This window comes from Panthera pardus, unplaced genomic scaffold (assembly GCF_024362965.1).
Source record: "Panthera pardus isolate Hobbes unplaced genomic scaffold, ASM2436296v1 HiC_scaffold_1, whole genome shotgun sequence".
NCBI classification, from domain to species: Eukaryota; Metazoa; Chordata; class Mammalia; order Carnivora; family Felidae; genus Panthera; species Panthera pardus.
This window is the reverse complement of record NW_026526654.1, coordinates 54260181-54267882: the sequence shown is the minus strand read 5'-3', so window position 1 is coordinate 54267882 and position 7702 is coordinate 54260181. Positions and strand designations below refer to the sequence as shown.

The following is a 7702-nucleotide window of genomic DNA, read 5'->3' as shown; positions in this document are numbered from 1 at the left end:
TCTATTGATTACAACAGCATCGTAATATATCTTGAAATCTGGCATTGTGATACCTCCATCTTTCTTTCTCTTTCTCAAAATTGCTTTGGCTGTCTGGAGTCTTTCATTGTTCCATTGTAGTATTTGTTCTAGCTCTGAAAAATACTATTGGTCTTTTTATAGAGATTGCATTAAATCTGTAGATTGCTTTGGGTAGTATGGACATTTTAACAATATTAATTCTTCCAATCCACGAACATGGAATTTCTTTCCATTTGTGCCATCTTCACTTTCTTTCACCAGTGTTTTCTAGTTTGCATAGTGTAGGTCTTTCATCTCTTTGAGTAAGCTTATTCCAAGGTATTTTATTCTTTCTGGTACAATAGTAAATGGAATCGTTTTCTTAATTTCTCTTTCTGCTACTTGGTTATTAGTGTATAGAAATGCTACTATTGTATTAATTTTATATACTACAATTTAACTGAATTCATTTATTCTACTAGTTTTTGGTGGAGTCTTCAAGGTTTTCTATGTACACTGTCATGTCATCTGAAAATAGTGGTAGTTCATTGTTTTCCTTACCAATATGGATGCCTTTTCTTTATTATTCTTGCCTGATTCCTATGGCAGGGACATCCAGTACTATGTTGAATACAAGTGACAGGAATGGACATTCTTTCTTTCTTTTTTTTTTTTTTCAATATATGAAGTTTATTGTCAGATTAGTTTCCATACAACACCCAGTGCTCATCCCAAAAGGTGCCCTCCTCAATACCCATCACCCACCCTCCCCGCCCTCCCACCCCCCATCAACCCTCAGTTTGTTCTCAGTTTTTAACAGTCTCTTATGCTTTGGCTCTCTTCCACTCCAACCTCTTTTTTTTTTTTCCTTCCCATCCCCCATGGGTTTCTGTTAAGTTTCTCAGGATCCACATAAGAGTGAAAACATATGGTATCTGTCTTTCTCTGTATGGCTTATTTCACTTAGCCTAACACTCTCCAGTTCCATCCACGTTGCTACAAAGGGCCATATTTCATTCTTTCTCGTTGCCATGTAGTACTCCATTGTGTATATAACCACAATTTCTTTATCTATTCATCAGTTGATGGACATTTAGGCTCTTTCCATAATTTGGCTATTGTTGAGAGTGCTGCTGTAAACATTGGGGTACAAGTGCCCCTATGCATCAGTACTCCTGTATCCCTTGGGTAAATTCCTAGCAGTGCCATTTCTGGGTCATAGGGTAGGTCTATTTTTAATTTTTTGAGGAACCTCCACACTGTTTTCCAGAGTGGCTGGACCAATTTGCATTCCCACCAACAGTGCAAGAGGGTTCCCGTTTCTCCACATCCTCTCCAGCATCTATAGTCTCCTGATTTGTTCATTTTGGCCACTCTGACTGGCGTGAGGTGATATCTGAGTGTGGTTTTGATTTGTATTTCCCTGATGAGGAGCGATGTTGAGCATCTTTTCATGTGCCTGTTGGCCATCCGAATGTCTTCTTTAGAGAAGTGTCTATTCATGTTTTCTCCCCATTTCTTCACTGGGTTATTTGTTTTTCGGGTATGGAGTTTGGTGAGCTCTTTATAAATTTTGGATACTAGCCCTTTGTCTGATATGTCATTTGCAAATATCTTTTCCCAAGAATGGACATTCTTGTCTTTTTCCTGATCTAGGAGGGAAAGTTTTCGGTTTTTCAACATTGAATATGATGTCAGCTTTGGATGTTTCAGAAGTGGCCTTTATTTATTTATTTAAAAAAATTTTTAATGTTTATTTATTTTTGAGAGAGACAGAGACAGAATGTGAGTGGGTTAGGGGCAGAGAGAGAGGGAGACACAGAAGCAGAAGCAGGCTCCAGGCTCTGAGCTGTCAGCACAGAGACCGATGCGGGGCTCGAACTCACAAGCTGTGAGATCATGACCTGAGCCGAAGTCGGACGCTCAACCGACTGAGCCACCCAGGCTCCCCCAGAAGTGGCCTTCATTATGTTGAGGTATGTTCCCTCTAAATCCACTTTGTTGAGAGTTTTTATGTGAATGGATGTTGAATCTTCTTAAATGCTTTTTCTGCATTCATTGAGATGATCATATGATTTTTATCCTTTGTTTTGTTATTGTGATGTATCATATTGATGATTTGCAAATGTTGAACCATCTTTGCATCCCTAGAATAAATCTTACTTGATCATGATAAATGATCCCCTTAATGTATTATTGAATGTGAGTTGCTAATATTTTGTTTAGTATTTTTGTATCTATATTCATCAAGGATATTGACCAGTAATTTTCTTTTTTCCTGTGGTGTCTTTGTCTGGTTTGGGTATTGGGGTAAGGCTGGCCTTAAAGAATGTATTTGGCAGTTTTCCTTTCTCTTCTGTTTTTTTTTTTTTTTTTTAATACTTTGAGTAGAATAGGTATTAGTTTATCTTTACATGTTTGATAGAATTGACCTGTAAATTTATCTGATCCTGGACTTATATTTTTGGTAGTTTTGATTACTGATTTAGTTTCATTCTTAGTAATCAGTCTGTTCAGATTTTCTATTTCTTCCTAGTTTAGTTTTAGGAGTTATCTGTTTCTAAGAATTTATCTATTGTTTCTATATTGTCTAATTTGTTGACATATAACTTTTTTTGTAGTATTCTCTTATAATTCTTTGTATTTCTGTGGTGCCAGTTGTTACTTCTCTTTCATTTCTGATTTTATTTATTTTAGTTCTTTCTTTCTTTCTTTCTTTTTTTTTTTTTCCTTGATGAGTCTGGCTAAGGATTTATCAATTTTATATTTTCAAAGAACAAGCTCTTGGGGCACCTGGGTGGCTCAGTTGGTCGAGCATCCAACTCTTGATTTCAGCTCAAGTCATGATCCTAGGGTTATGGGATTCAGCCCTGTGTCAAGCTTCATGCTGAGCATGGAGCCTGCTTGAGATATTCTCTCTCTCTCTCTCTCTCTCTCTCTCTCTCTCTCTCTCCCTTCCTCCCTCCTCGCACCCTCCCTCCTTCTCCCTCTGCCCCTTTCTCCAGCTCATGCTTACTTTCTCTCTAAAATTAGAAAAAGAAAAAGAACAAGCTTTGGTTTCATTGTTTTTTTTTCTATTTTTTTAAAGCTCCATGTCATGTATTTCTGCTCTGATATTAATTATCTGCTTCCTTCTAGTCACCTTAGGTTTTGTTTGTTCTTCTTTTTGTAGTTCCTTAGGTATAAGATCAAATTGTTTATTTGAGCTTTTTCCTATTTCTTGGCGTAGGCCTGTGTCACTGTATCCTTTTTGGTTGGGCCTATGAACAACCTGTTTTTTAACATTTGCCATAGTGATATTCTTTAAGACATATTTATTAACAGAGAAAGTAAGGAGGCAATCAAGCATTATTTGGCCCTAAATCTCTAATAAATATTTTCAGCCGTCATCTTACTTATGTGAGATAATACAACCTTTTCTGAGCAATCTAGGATTTCCTAGGCTCTAGATGAATATATAAGAGTTGCTGTAACCTCCATTCCAGAGTAACAGAAGGATCTAGCCAGTATCCCTTGTGGGAAAAGTGATATTGCTGAAATGCTATGGATGGACTGTTAGAGAAAAAGGTCAGGGCCATGCTGTTCGGATATCTTTGAAAGATACCTTTTTGAAAGAAAGGACTATGATGAGGAGGCATGGTGTTCTCTCCTGAGCATGAAGCTGGCTTCAAGTTGCTTCCACAATTGCCTCTTGCCATTGATGATCATTCTTTTCCTCCTTTGGGGAAGTAAGAGGGAGATGATACAGTCTGAGTGGTTTCTGTTGAAAAAAAGAAAGAATGGAAAGATGAGCTACCTAATATTAATTAGGAAATTGCCGTGGTAACAGAAATAGAAGTGTGGGTTGTCTTGAGCCTATCAGTGGATCAGTTTCTGGAGATAACAATGATGATAAAATGTTTTGGAGACATTCAGGTTTTGTTGATCATTGCAAAAAACATAGGATGTCCAGGAGCCTAGGTTCTGTTTTTTTGTTCTGTATATTTGTATACATTTTAGTAAGTCAGTTAACTTTCTTATAAATTATTTTCTTTCTTTAGTTAGGATAAAGATATCTGATCTCCCTATTTCACAAATTCATTTATTGTAAAAAGAAAATAAAGGATCTAAAATGTTCTAAAAACTTAAAGCATTATTGTCAATGATATACTGTATAAGGGAGAGACCATGTTGTTAAAATTTGGCCACTGTTACTAGATGGCCACATTAACACTGAAGTTCACAGTAAGTCCTACGCAGTTCATTTCGAAAAGGTTAGGAGAATACTGATGAGTGCTTATTGTTGAGCTTGGAAGTTAATAACACACTAAAACCTACTATTAATACTCTAAAAACTGCAAAAATGTATACTTGGCAATAGGTTTTGGCCAGTTGACACTCAGTTATTTTCAGCTGGCTGAACATGGCTAAATTTTTAATTTTGTATTTTTTATATTAAAAACCTTTTTGAATGTTTTAATCAAGATCATAGTTAGTCTTTTATTTCAGCTAGTCTAATTAGCTAATGGAGCATGCTCTAGCAGGTAGGCTGAAATGATCAGATAACATAATAATAATTAGGTCAAAATATATTTCCTAGCAATCATTCCATCAGATATTTTAGTCCTCACCAGATACTTTTAGACATTCATGTCTGAATGTCTATTTTAGATTAATAATCACTTCATTTTTATGTTATCTTGACATTAAACAGACTCTTTATTTTTGAAGATGATTTACATTATGTCTTGATGACAGTGTAACTAGTTCAAGGTATGTTAGTGTTATTCTGCTCTTACAGTTGCTAAAAATATAATTTAATATCATGATCCTATATTGAATTAGTGTATATTTTGATTCATAAAATAATTCTAAGAACAATTATGTGAAAGTGAAAAGGTTTAATTTTTCAAGGATTGTATTACTCAGAAATACTAATGAACATGGCTATTAGCCAAATTCTTGCTTCAATTCTTGCTTCACCTGTATAGCAGTATTAAATCATAGAAACCTCAAATAATATTTGTAGCAATAAGCATGTAAGTAATTAGTTTTATCCATTGTAAATTTCATTTTGCTAATAAAAATCATTTTTATCTGTGTGGAGTCCCTTCTTCCTTTTTTCTTTTTTAATTTTTTTTAGGCCTTTGTTTTTTTCTATGGCATTAAAGGTACAAGTGGCAACACTATTGAACCCACAGAGAACTGTGGTCACACCCACACCTGCTGTGGAGCATCTACTGAGAAGCTGACGTGTCATGACACATAGGTGGCCAGGCCCCACCCAGGTCAAAGTCTTACTTTGCATAAGGAGGGAACCTTCTTGTAGGTAATATGAAGATGCTGAGTCATGGGCTGGGTTGTGGTTGCCTGTTCAATTTACCTTCAGAGTACAACCTGAATTTTCAGGTAATCTGCCCCATGGGGGGGCTCGTTGGCAAGGATGGACTGGTGCTGGAATGGGACATCATGCACAGTTCCCACTGGTTCACATTACCCTCCACCTCCACAATACCTGAGTTCTGGGTGCTAAGGCCACCTTGTTGGTTTTGGGCTTCTGGTGGATGAAGCCACATTCTTTACGCATGGTTTATGTGTCAGGGTGGAAAATGTTAAACCAGAAGTTCTACATGGGCTGGCCCATATGCAAGATGTTCACCTCTTCTAGTTACTAGAAGGGTTGTAGCATCAGGTAAGTCCTGGTGGATCTGACAGCCAGATACCCAGCACCCAGGACAGTGGCTCCACCACTAGGTTGATCTTGGGGGGCTCCCAGTTGGCAGCAGTAGGCTGCTTAGGTAGGGTACTCGCTTAAGAAACTGCGGCTTCTCCTGAAGCTTGTGCACCTGGCTATTGGACTGGCTGACCCTCTGTCACAGGGTCTTCAGCTCATAGTTCTCCACCTGCTTCTTCAGGCAGCTTGCCTGGCTCTTGTTCTGTTGAGAGAAGCAGGAAGAATACATACAGCAAGTCGATGAGTTGGCAGGCTCCAACACTAACAGGGTGATCTTGGTGGTCGACATGGGGCTGGCCATTGCTGTGCTCAGTCTGCACAGTTACCATGAATGGTTTCAGCGTGACATCTGTCAGAGGGGTAGAGGGGCTCTTGGATGGTTTCTGAGACATTGCTTTGAGCAGCAACCTCAGGTGTTCTGGGAAAAGCTCTTCTTGTACCCCAGGATAGTCCTGCAACAGCCAGGCTAGTGCTGTTGAAGCCAGTCTCCTTGTCTTTCAGTTGGCAGGCTCTGAGTGTACCTGGAGGAGAGACTGTAAGAATGAAGAGAGCCAATAAATTTGTATGCCCCAGATGCTGTAGGGGGGTAAAGTCACCCATAGAAGGGGGTGGTGTTTTCACTGCCAACATCTACAGAATATGTGTTTGCTTCTCCTTGGCTTCCTGACCCTGTGGGGGCCAATCTCCTAGAGTTCCTTTCAGAAACTGTTGTGCCTGCTTCTGACTAGTGACTCCCTGGGCTACCCTGGATGCAATGTCTAGTCCCTTCCCCTTAACGTACATTGTTTCAAATGTCTTTTCATATAATCTCCCACTACATTTTATTGTTGCTATACTCTAATGTTTCATTTTGAAAAAATTAAAATTTTTTTCTAAAAGTACAATTAATTTTGCATGAAGTACCTAGATTCTTTTCTGTAGAGCTCTTATAAAGATACTTTTATTATATATAATTAATATCAAAATTATAGTCATTCCCTATTACACTTTTAAAGAATATCATCCATAATACAAAAAAAGTAAGACCTAATTCTACAGTTAAAATCCTTAGTTTAGTGGAAGGAAGTCTGCATCTTGCCATGAAATTCAATAGATGTGGAATAAAAGAATGAGACAAAACTAATTATCAATGATAGTGAAAATATTTTAATTGGAAAATGTCATAAAGTCGTGCAGATTTCAGTGCTTTCCTCCCTTGTCCACATCTAATGAAAAATCAGAAAATGAATCATGAAAACAACTAAAATATCATGCTAAATAATTTCAAAAGAAATTTTTTTTCTCAGTGACTTAGTAAAATTTTTATATATGCATTTTAACTGACATATTAAGTTTTATTTTTTGGAATATTTAATGCCAAATAAAAAAATAAAACATTAACTAGGTTATTATAGGCTCTCTGGGAAGTTTCTTACATGCATTGGTGTAGGAGTTAGTTATTCAGAATGCAATGGAAGCTCCATTGAAAATTTCTCCTCAGGGAAATTACCTTATAAGTTCTGTGATTTTATAAGATGGTTTTGGCCAGTGGTGAGAAGGGTAGTTTGGTTGAGGAAGAATCTGAAGGGATGGAAACACATGAGAGGGCTTCAACACTCTAGCCAAAAATTATTAAGGCTTAAATCTTGTAGGCGGTGGTGATGTAAATTGATAGTAGAGATAGTACAGAAGGCAATGTAAAAGGACTTGGCTACCAATTGATTTGGTAGAATAAATAGATTATTTTTTTCTCCCACAATATTAGAAGGATAAAGTATAAACCAAGATAAGTAACAGGCTTGAATGTGGATCAAGTGGGAGGAAATACTTATTTAGTTGGATAAAAATGGAATCAGAGGCGTTGCCAGTGTGCAAAATAATAAATAAAAATATCTCAAGCCATGGCATTAAATAAATTAGGGATTGAATAGCGAGGAATAGCAAGAAGACCTAATACTATCCAGAATTAGGACAAAATTAAAACAGCACGTAGAAAGATTGCCAAGGGGC

The 7702-nt window shown here is 37.2% G+C and overlaps 2 pseudogenes; one reads left to right on the top strand and one right to left on the bottom strand.

The window, feature by feature from the left end:
• Positions 1-3564: 3564 nt before the first annotated feature.
• On the top strand, positions 3565-3758 carry LOC128776626 (small nucleolar RNA U3; annotated as a pseudogene).
• Positions 3759-5268: 1510 nt separating this feature from the next.
• Positions 5269-6496, bottom strand: LOC109247172 (peroxynitrite isomerase THAP4-like; annotated as a pseudogene).
• Between the last annotated feature and the right edge of the window lie 1206 nt (positions 6497-7702).